Source organism: Apteryx mantelli, chromosome 4 (assembly GCF_036417845.1).
Source record: "Apteryx mantelli isolate bAptMan1 chromosome 4, bAptMan1.hap1, whole genome shotgun sequence".
Taxonomy (NCBI): domain Eukaryota; kingdom Metazoa; phylum Chordata; class Aves; order Apterygiformes; family Apterygidae; genus Apteryx; species Apteryx mantelli.
In genome coordinates this window covers 36,815,016-36,826,760 of record NC_089981.1, presented here as the reverse complement: position 1 = coordinate 36,826,760, position 11,745 = coordinate 36,815,016, and the positions used below count along the sequence as shown (strand labels likewise).

At 42.0% G+C, this 11,745-nt stretch overlaps 1 long non-coding RNA gene across 1 annotated transcript; it reads right to left on the bottom strand.

Moving 5' to 3' along the window:
• Positions 1-5,533: 5,533 nt before the first annotated feature.
• Positions 5,534-6,612, bottom strand: LOC106498206 (uncharacterized). Its single transcript, XR_001294918.1, has 2 exons — positions 6,536-6,612; positions 5,534-6,107 (listed from the first exon to the last, which is right to left on the bottom strand). It is a non-coding gene; the product is annotated as an uncharacterized lncRNA (long non-coding RNA).
• Positions 6,613-11,745: the final 5,133 nt, after the last annotated feature.

The following is an 11,745-nucleotide window of genomic DNA, read 5'->3' as shown; positions in this document are numbered from 1 at the left end:
CTCAGATGTACTTACATAATCATTATTAGTGAGAAGATTTTAAAAGGGCCCCATGATACAGTTCAGTGTAACATTTTAAGTGAGCGTTGTGATAAGACATAATTGTTTGAGGAATATATTCTGCTGTCAGAAGTATATACATGCCAACGAACTAGCGTCCCTATTATGGTAGATGATCTTTGGAGTTCCTCTGGATTTAAACTGCTGTAAGCAAGATAAAAATCAGGTCCTGATCTTTCTCTTTTTGCACAAAAAGGCCTGTAGACAAAAGACTTGCACTGGTGTAAATTAAAAGAAAAGTAAAATCCGAGCTGGGGTGTCTGAGTTCTTCATATTCAGTTCTCTTCCCTCGTGGGTACAAGTCAGCAATAATTCTGTTTCAGTTGGTCATTGGCTTCAGGAGAGGTTTTGGTGAAATACTGGTATTGCTTGTAATCTGCAAGTAATACTTGTATGTGCTAACAATATTATCTCCTGCTAGTAGGTCACAATAAACAGTCCCCCTTAAGCAGGATTGGTATTCACGAAAGGGTTGTATATCAGTAAACTGATTAAAAGGGCCAAATTAATTTTTTAATGAAGCAGTCACCAGGAGATTCACAGCATGTGAGAACAGGATGTGGCCTTCCTTAGTCAAAAACTAAAACAAAACAACCCCCATCCCCCCACCCCCCCAAATCAAGCATGTATCATTTAAATTCTTTACTGCTACTTCAGCTGCACAACAGGAGGGATGCACTGAATTCTGATGAGTGGATTTCTGACTGGTAGCCAAATCTTTGCCTTGGCAGTATCTCACACTTGAATTAATTTTCTTCTTAAATTTGTGCATGAGATTGTTTTATTTAAGTGAATTAAGTGATCTTGAGTGGTGCTTGGAGGCAAGTCTAATCACGTTCTCTTTGAGATCGAAGTAGCTACAATGGGATCTGAAACAATTCATGTTTCTTTTTTGTCCATCTCCACCCAGACTGGGTGCAACCACCTTGGAAAAAGCTGGTGAGATACCTTGCCTGCTCCCCTCTAGTTGAGTGGTTCTGTAATTTGCCCTGGATGCAGTAACAGATTCATAAACTTTTTCATAGCAGCTTTTAGTTACCGTTCTCTGTTCAGTAGTTTCTTTCAAATAACTGTTTAAAAGAGACACCATAACATATTTACCTATCCCAGAGCTCTTTATTACTGTATGCCTATGTGTGGGCACGTGTACACATATAGAACTGCCAAGCACTTCAGTGCAGAGGCTCAGATATTCTGCAGGAGATCACACCACCACTCAGACACAAAGCAGAGGTCAGAAGTTTACCAGAAAATTGAAATGTAGTTGAAAAATACTGTTTTCTAATAATGCTGATTACTAATATTGATAGCTGCTTGATGAACTATAAATCTACTTTTTGCATCACAAGAATTGCAAACATACATGATTTAATCCAGTGCCTCTTTGTACTAGTTTTGACAGATTTCCCTTTCATACACTTCAGTGTTAAATATGAGGATTTGTTTTCCTACCTGAATATTATCCAAAATCCTCATCCAACATGGTAGTCAATATGAGGGCTTTGCTACTATCATGACTGTAGACTAGAACTAGGCATTTCTTTACTCAATGTCTCTGAAGTAAGAATCACGGAATTACCTAGGTATCTCAAGGTAAGCATTAACTCTAAGGGTAAATGCTTACATCTTAATTTAAGAGTTACAAAAAAATGAATATTTATTTTAAAATAACACAAATCTACAGACTAATTTCACTTCTGCCCTCTTGTAGCTTCCTGAGGACAACAAAAAGGTACATTTACAGCTGTAAAGGCAGATTTCTAGATTGACCACAGGTTTGGCTGTTTACTCAAATTTGTATTAAATCATTAGCTGATTAAGTTCATTCTAGCCACACACATTTCTTCTGTGATTTTCAGGATAGAAGACAGCTTTCTGAACTAGGCAACCACTGCATGAAGTCATCCCAATGAAAAGGTTTTCATACAAAAATAGTATTTCTTAGAGACCGCCACAAAAAAATCACAAGCACCTTCTCAAAATCAGAATCAAATATTTCCTGTGTGGTAGTGGGCAAAGCACCTTTGCCAAAGCTTGGAGTTTTTTTCCCCCCCGCAATGTTACAGCACAGTAACTCTTTGGAGAGAGCTGGAGCTGCTGAGACAAAATGCCATTTAACTGCAGGTTCAGCTCTTCTCTTAAGCACACCAGGCAGGTAATGCTTGCTGCACACGTGGCCGTGGGAGGAGGCGGGTGCTGCGGGCTGGCTGTGCCCGCCGGGGAGCGCGTGGCCGTGGGAGGAGGCGGGTGCTGCGGGCTGGCTGTGCCCGCCGAGGAGCGCAGGGCCGTGGGGCTGCAGAGGGGAGTGCAGCCGCGGCCACCGCTCACTGATAGGGCCAGAGGAGGCCTGCAGAAAGCCGTTTGCAGCAGCAGGGCAGTAATGGTGTGGTGTTTCTTCTTTATGGGTGAAGCAGAGCTGAAAATAAACTTCACACACACAGGGAAAAAAACTATGGAAAATTTCTTCTGCTGGTGCCTTAGACATATTAGAAGTGGCGAGAATGATCTGCTTCTCTTAGTATGTAGGATGGTTAAGGAAAAGTTTCCTTGGTGGGATCTGGAACTGGATCCAGAGGGAGGTTAGTTCAATCCATAACAAAATCCATCACCTTAATAAGCTAATTAGCCAGTGATGTCAAGATGGTGTTTTTTTAAAGGGAGTATCTTAATTGTCCTAAAATCAGAAAATGACTGTTCCCTCTTTAACAGTTCGCTCTTCACTTTCTTAATTTTTTGGCTGGATCTTTCAGACCTTTCCATCACTGTGGTCTTCCAACTTGAACAGAGACTGGAAAGAATGTGGAAACTAAGCAAAAGAATATTTGCTTTCATGTCTATAGGAGCAGAAAATGGAAAGCATAACTAGATTTTTCCATTCAAAGGTCATTTCCTTCGTACTAGTCAAAAAACACCTAGAATTATTGTCTAGTCTGCACCCTAATATTGAATAAACCATTAAAACTACAGGCAGCCAGACCAGATCAATTACCTAGCACCCTTTATTATTTCTTTATAACCTCTTACTTAAATATTTCCTCTCTCAGGGAGACTCTCAAGGGAACGCTATCCCTACCCATTTGAAAGAATGGCTCTAGACCATGATCTGCTCCACATCCTTTCTGCTGGTTGTTCACAGAACCATCTCAATGGGCAGCAGTCTGTGAAAAGAACACGGCTGAATCTGAAGCCAAGTCCATAGACCCATCTGCAGAAGGGAGAAAAGGTGCATCCGGGGTTGACAGCAGTCTCAGACCAACCCTTAACGAAAATTCAGGTATTACCAAAAAGTCTTTAGGGCCATGCAGGATGGTTTAAATCACAAATGTTGGTGGCAGTTCTAAATTCCTGCAAAGTTCAAAGGCATTAAGCTGAAGGTTTTCATTGTCTAAGTATTGCTCAGTGAGAAAGTTCAAAGCTATCTGTCTTTCTGAATTAAAGCATTACAGAAATATAAGCTATATAGGATTATAGTGTGCACATATATATCCTCTACAATCAGGAGAAGAGAAATGTATCCCTAACAACCTTTTCACCTCTGCATAGCCTTCTAATTCTATGTCATCTCTCAGTTTATGTGAAATTATTTGACAAATGATGTGGCAATCTGTGAAAAATGTCCCTTATATCTGTAACAAAGCAAACTTCTATCTGGTATAAGTAATATTACTTCAAGTGAAATTAAAGGTATGCCATCTATTTCAGCCGAGTTGATCCACTGCAAGGCTAGCAATGAGAAATGTCAGTCCCACGTGTTCAAAAATTATGCCCCAGATACCCTAAAATTAATAGATAACCTTTAGAAAAGTATGTAATTTGAAAAAGTACATTTTTTCAGTGGTCCAGGCATTTTCCTGCTGAATTTCTGTGATTTCTGTTGTTAGGACTGCAGTCTGCCCTGGACAGCAAAGTCCACTAGAAAGAAAGAAAGTTGTCCTAGTAGCTAAAATTTCTGTAGTGAGGGGATAGGCCAGGAAAACAAGGTGATGTGTAGCCTGTCCTTTCTCTGTGTGTCCACAGCATAAACCACTGAAAGCTCCTGTCTGGGCACCAATTAGGCCTTAAGGGCAGCCTGAGCTCAGGCCATCCTTGGAGCACTGCAGTGTTGGGGACCTTCAGGAAAGGCCACAGTTTAAAAGACTGATGGCTCTGGTACAGGCCAAACCCAGTGTGCTGAGCCTGAATATACATCTGAGCCTTCACTGAAAATAGAGGCGAGACTTGCCTGACTCCCTGTATGGGTTTGGGAGCTGTCAGGAGGCGTCGGTGTTAGAGACTGGTCTATGTGCAGAAAGGAGTAAAGCGTGGCCTTTGCGCTGTCCTACTTTCCTTTCAGTGTTTTTACTCTGAATTTATGCCAAAAGGTGATTAACTCCTGTGTCTAAGTGTAAGCAGAAAAGAAACCTCTGAGAGAACACCCTACCAAAAACAGAAAATCAAAAAGAGAGTCTAAGGAGAAACACATTAAATCTTTGTCACTGAGCAGACAAATATAACAGTGTATAATCATTTAGCAATTTTAGTTCATAATGGGAATGCCATAGTACAGTAACAACATCATATTAAAGAAAAACAAGAGAAGAGCATTGATAGTACTGGCTATAATGAAGAAAAACTTCCCTGTCATCTTGCACTGGGCTGGTAAGTCATGGTGTGGTCTAACTGTGCACCATGGCAAATCATAAAAGTTCTCTAGAAGCATTTTCAACCCCCAAAATGTGTCCTATCCAAAGAGTATCTTTCAACAAGTCTAATCAAAGTGAAAGAAATTGATCCACAGATCATTAAATTAAAAAAATGTGATGTGATTGGCATGTGTGATTATCAGATCTTAATTTCTAAAGGTTAATTGATTTGTGATAGCTTAGTAATAAGAACAAGAAGATGGAGCTTGACTAAAGCTGTTCCGATAGCTCTAAAGAGGCCAAAGAAGTGCAGATAGTAGTGTAGTAAAAAAAAGTCCTCGTTATTGGAATTTGTTGAGAGTATGGGGTGATATTAAGTAATTGAGGCAAAAGAAGTCATTATGCCAAAGCTTGCAGATGGAAGGGAGAGAAGCTAAAGGAAAATAAAGCATTATATCAAAGTGAGCAGTAACTCCAGGATGAGATTTTTGCAATTTTTATGACATGAGGATACTGCCTATAGCAAAAATAACTTGTTTGTTAAGCTCAAGCTAGCACCAAATGCAAAGAAAAAGCAACAGTACACAAATGGGAAAGCCAATATCAAATATGTAATGGGACATCACTGAATATTCTAGATCACAAAGATTCTTTAGCTTTATGCATGAGAGAAAATTGGAACTGAAATCAAGCAAATCAAAATAATATTGCTTAATGTTGGAAATATGATGTCATTGGGCAATTTAAATCACAAGAAGAGTATGCAAGAGAAACACATGGACTGAAGAGTCAGGTAATATCAACACAGGCAATGATGCTTTTAGCAAAGACAAATGAATTCATGAAGCTGGTGACACTAAATGTGGAAGTGATTTATAGAAAAGACTCCGATGCCAAGCAAACCAAAAGAAGTAGTTCAGAACAGTCAATACACTAAAAGATTATTAGATTTTTGTCTTTGTCTTTAGAACATGGGCACTCAAGGTTCGAGTCTTTGCTTCAGCCTTCCGTGCTTTATTTTTATTTAAAAACAAATCCTGTCAGCTGGCACCTGGCAGCTGAGTTGTGGTAAGTGGTCACTTATGGTCATCACTGTGAGATGGTCCGAATCCAGCAGCAGGGGTCTTGGAGCTGTGACTTCTCCGCATCTGCGCTTGCAGCTGCTCGTGGTGGGAGCAGAAGGCTGGAGCTGGGTGCTGAGGTGTGCCAGGAGCCTGGGCTGCTTTAATCTAGACATGTGGGCAGAAATTACTTACCGAAGGTAAGGGGGAGAGAACTTTTACTCTTGGTTTATGAGATTAACAGAGGTTGAAGTCTGGTGGCATGGGACGAGCATGGTCAGAGTGTGGCCAGTGCTGGGCTGGCGAGACAGGAAAGCAGAGCAGAAAGCCAGCAGTGCTGCATTTCCTCGCTGCCCCGCTGGAGCTGTGAAGGCAAGATTGGCTGTTAAAGCAAAGGGCTGTGAGTAAAATAAGGCAGGACTGTGATCCTCAGTGTCTGCATCGCTCGTTTGTTTTTTAATGAGCTGACAACTCACTGAAGAAACCAGTGACTCTATCAGCAGTTTAAAAGTAATGACCAGAGATTTGAAGCTTTGTAAACCTCCAAATTAAGTTCTGGTTGCAGTTCTCCTATCTCCATTCCCCATCCTTGCATTTATTCCTGGAATAATATGCCTTAAATATTCTGTAGGATGCCTGAGACTTAACTGTGACAATGTAGTTGTTCATATATTAATTGGAAGACGTGGATTGCACCTCTGGCATTGGCTAGATCTCCAGTGACTAGAGGTAGCTTAAGCACCTAAGTCACCTAAATTGTTCTCCAATTTCAGATACTTAGTGAAACAGTACCTTAAAGTGAGTCCTCAGGCTCCACAGATGGTCAGTGAAAACCAGTAGATACCTCTGAGGACCCCTGCAAGGGCCTCGGGGATGCCTGAGCTGAGGCCTGCCGCTGAGCTGAGTGGTGTTTCCTCTGGACAGGGCTGGGTGGAGGCGGGAGGGTTTGGAACGAGGGCTGCGTGCAGTGGGCTCTGCTCGCGGCTGCACTTCCAGGGCCTGCTCTGAGCAAATGATAAATGGTAATAATAAAATTGCTATGTACAGTCTAATAATGTAATATATCATATGATCACAAACTTTGAGTTTGAAAGGTAAACAAAATATTTTCTGATGAGGATGAACTTTCACAGGGAATTAGAATTTATCTCTCTCTGGAAAATTTCTGTATAGCCTAACCATTTCACTTATTTAAAAGGCAATTAGAAACCTTTTGATAAAACATTGTCTTAGACTTTATAAAAGAAATTGGTTGTTAGCCTGGCAGTAAAGGCTTTGCTGCAGCAGAGCATGCTTTACAATGATAGAAGCAGATGGTTTACAAAGTTACTGAATAAGAACTGATTATTGATTTGCTATCCTTTAACAACATCAGTGTCGAGTGATAATGTACTGTACTGCTTGTTACAGAGTAAATAGCCATTTTTATATCACTTGCTTTCTTGCAAATTGGCTACTAGCAGGGGAAGTAAAATATATGTCTGTGTAATATCTTGAAGCAGTATACAAATTGCACTGGGGGAACGTCAGTGAAGCACTGCAGAGCACTTGCTGATATTTATAACTCTGCCTCTGTCAAAAAACTTCAGAAGTTCACAATTCTCCTAATACCAAACATAGTCAAGGCCCTGTCGTTTCCTCATTTGCTTTCAACACATGCAGTTAGTTTAGAAAAATATTAAGTATGTTCTATTTTAACAGAACTCAAGAGGACAGTTGCAGGGTTTCTTAGCAGCCACAGAGCATGCAGTGATGTATTTGGTTCAGTATTGTTTCCCTGCCTAATTTATTCTTTTGACTTGAAGAAAAGAAAAGAAAATTCTAGAAAGTTAAAAATGCAACTAGGAGCAGAAGTGATATTATAATTCAAGGTGACTGTGTAGCATGCTTAAATAAACATGCAGTAAATATTTTGCCTCTTGTGTTCTGATGGTTTTTATTAGCTTCTTAGTTCCGGCTGGGGGCAGGGAGACCGATATCTCTTGACAGGGTTGTTTCCACTCAAGCAATTGTTCCTCTAAAAAAGCATGCTTCTTGCAAGTCAGTGCCATATGCCTGCCAGGATTTGTGCGCCCGGACTGCGTAGTGCACATGGGAACACTGATAGGTTTTCTCACTATCGATTTAATTCAGGTTTTGACCATTGCTTCTTTTGCAGGTGGGGCTCTTAAACTTGCTGGAAGCCAGTCAGTTTTTGTCAAGAGCCTGCAAGTTGGCCTGCAGAGCGTTTCTTTTGTCACGTGGGCCCTGATGCTGAGGCAGGTCCAGTGCGGGGCCCCCCGGGGGCAGCGTGGGCTGGGCGCTGCGGCTTGGCGGCTGGGAGCCGGGGTCCTGCCCTGCCCGTGCACACCCCGGCGGGCGTCCAGGCGGGCATCCACCCTTCTCCATCGGCCGCTCTCACCGATGGAGACGCGATAGTTCACCTCCGCGGGGCAGCTGGCCTGGGCTGAGGGCACCTTGCGTGTCTCCATGTCTCCGCTGGGCAGCCGGGGCACCAAGGAGCTCCAGCAAGACCACGGACCAGGAGCGTGCGCCTCGGGGTATCCCGCCGGGTGCTACCCGCACCCAGAAGGTAATTCATTAAATTGCTGAGTCTTCATATTTGCAATTCGGAGAACAACCCAGGTGGCCCCTGGATGTGGCTCCCAGGCCCCAGAGGTTAATAATTTGTTCTCCTGAGTACGTGCACTGCAAAGGGTTGATGTGGCACTGACTAAACGCTGGAGAGAAGAGGAAAAATTGTTTTTACAAGAGAGGAAAGGATCTGTCTTTTCATGATGCTAATCTAGGATGAGGGCCCATGGTCTTTTGATCTTGCTGGGCAATTTCTCCTCTAGTTTTTAAAAATGGTGTTTTTATTTACAGCTCGCTCAGGAAAGCACAGTAACCTGTCCTCTACTCACATATTAACTGAACTCTTACAAGTTATTAGAACAGAATATACTTACTGATTAGGTAATAACATGGCAAGGCAAATAAAAGATTTTATGAGAAATTTAAATAGCAGTGGATTAAAGTTCAGGACTGGGGATTAAGAAAAGGGATTTCATCTGGTCATGGTAGATAGTGGCCATTAAAGTGTCCTCTGGGAGATTTGCTGAGCCTTGAATAATAGGAGTATGTTCGTCAGTGTATGAATTGCCATACTCTTTTTCCCTTAATCAAATGCAGTCTCAAGCACTTCCTAAATTGTGTCCCCCCCCCCCCCCGGCTTCCTTTTTTCTACTTATGGGCTTGTAAGTGGGAAATATAACTTAATTGACTGCTTATGCTATATTTCACATGGTGATGTACCTAAAACCAATTATGCAGGGGAAAATAATAAATGCCACCTCATCAGTAAGGTGCATTGCCATCAGCAATGTCCGTGCTTTTTTTTTCCCTTCTTTGCATTTCCTACAGTGACTGCAGTATAGGCAGGTGAGGAGAAAACTGTTCCACAATAAATACTGTAAAAATGCTTTGGGCACAGAAGCCATGTCTCCCTATTGTTGTAAATTTGGAGTGTTCGTATTTATAGAAGATCTGGTTGTGCTAATTAGAATGCTGCTGCAAAACTGTCTCTACTGCTGATAACAATTTGATAAACCCCAATGCAGTTTTTTTCTTTTTTAAAACGTTGATTCATTTTTTAAGTGGATCTTTTTTAAGCCATGCAATTTTTTGAAAGTGCACTGGGATTTATTTTGAAGCACATCTTGACTTTTAATAAATATATCAAAAGTACTTTAAAATATATTCTGGCTAATTTTGCTCTCCCACAAATCCATCATTTTTCATTATCTTTTAAGTAACTCATTTTTTTCCCATAATAGGGAGGAAATGGTTCAAATCTCTCTGTGGTATGTTTTTCTATTTTCCCAGTTGTCAATGTTTGGGGAAAAAAGAAATTACCCAGAAAAAGACCTCCCAATATATCAACCTTAAAGTAAAAAAACAAAGAAATGTGTTCCCTCATGAGGACTGGGCCAACTGGAGAAATAATATGCCTAAAGACACCAGGTAAAATGGTAATAAAATTAATACTGGGGTGGCTTACTGGGCACAGTGTCAGTGTAGGAAACCAATGATATAACTGGTTGATTCTTGTGAGTTAAGTCTAGGACTAAAAAACATTCCTGAAAAAATATGAGAGCGAACCTGGGATTTGTTTGCATATCAGCCTCTTGCATTTCTGCTATTGCCTGTGGGCACCTCAGTGCTGTTTACATAGGAAGAGAAATACCTGCAATTGCAATTCAAATGCCTGGGCCTTTAATGACATTCAGTTAATGCTTGGCAAATATGATATGATTTGTGAAAATGATCATGTTGCTTAATCCTCTCCAGTGCCAAGGGTTATTAGGTAAGGATTGCAAACAAGATGAAAAATGGGAACATTTCTATGTAGTGGACTGAATGGGAGAATCTTCAAGTGGATTAAAAAATTGTGATTTTTTTCCCCTGTGATATGTTTTGGATTATCAAAACAAACCAGAATCATTGACAAAAAACAGTGCAGACTGGCTATTGCCTATTGCCACAATACTAAGCTGGACATGCAGGGTTGTGGAGGGACTTAAGAAATAATCTGAATAAGTTTCCTTCCCCCTATGTACACCTAAGAAATGTCTCCAAGGCATGTATGTGGGATTTCCCACTTCTTTCACTCTGAAAGCTTTGTACTCTGTTACATAGTTCTAAAGGGAAGGAGAAAAGCTTTATTTTTTGGAAAGGAATGAGGAAATGAGTTAGGAGCTGTCATTTTGGGCTTGTCCTCTTCAGTCTTCCTGTCCTGGCTGTATAGCTGAAGGGTTTCAGAGCTGCCAGCTGCTGCAGCCACAGCAAGCAATATTTGCAGCTGTATTCAGACTATGGTAGCAACACAATAGGTATCTCAGGAATGAACTGCTTTTGCATAGTGCTTTTCCTGATGCTGTCTCTGGAAACCCTGTGCCACTGTATGGGGGCATGCATGTGAGAAAGAAAGGAAAAATGTCAGAGATTGCTTCTAGGAAGCTGGATGCGCATGTTAATTCGCACTAAGCAGTTTGGCAGGAGCCCTGTCTGCAGCTACAGAGTCTGGATCCACAGTGAGAGAGCTGCTTTTTCAGGCATTGAGCTGCGCGGTGTCTGGCAGTATTTCAGTGTCATCTCACTGATGAGATAGTAGTTCCCACATATGAAACAGACAGCAATTTAAAGGAAGATACTCTCTGACAGGGAGCTTTAAAAGCTATTCCATTATCCCGTAGTTATACAATTATGATATTCTGGAGCATACAGCATCGTGCAGCTGTGATGACTGCAATGCACTCTTTCTTCAACTTAGATAAGATCTGTCAGGCGCTGATGTTTCCAGGTCTCAGACATGCTTCTGAAACACCCATGGATTACCAAAGTTGCTTGGTATATGGGGAAGTTGGAGTAAAGTGCTGGATACCTGTACCTGGAAATGGCAGCCTGAGCCTGGCTCAGGCCCGATCTGATTAGCATTCAATGTCAGTGCTAGCAAATGATGAAGAACAGAAACTAACAGAGCAGCAGAAGGATGAAAGGGAAGTGCTTCCTACCTGTCCTTTAGATTTTTCTCCGTAATGAATCCCCTCTTCAGCTCTTGCAGCCTGTGCAGGAGGTGGCTTCATAATGAGACATGTAGCTTGGCTACTGGCAAACATACGCTGGAGTTTGTGTCTACAAGCTTGCTGATGCCACCAGATGCCTGTTGTGTCAGAGCCACACACCCGGTGAACTCCGATGCCCAACCCCTTCTTCTGGAGGTAAGCGCAGAAGCTCGTGGGGCAGCGGGGAGACCTCCCCGGCCAGCTCAGCAGCCAGGGCTTTGCCTTGGCAGCAGTGGGGGACCGAGGTCCTGGCACGCCTGGGCCAGGCGGTGGGAGCAGTGGAAGAAGCAGAGTGCCAAGTGCATGGCCGGTGTAAATCAGTGCAGAGCTGTCGAAGCAGCGGAGTTTCCCCAGTGAACGTGGTGGCTCTGGTCTGCCTGGATGGGGCTATATTGAGGA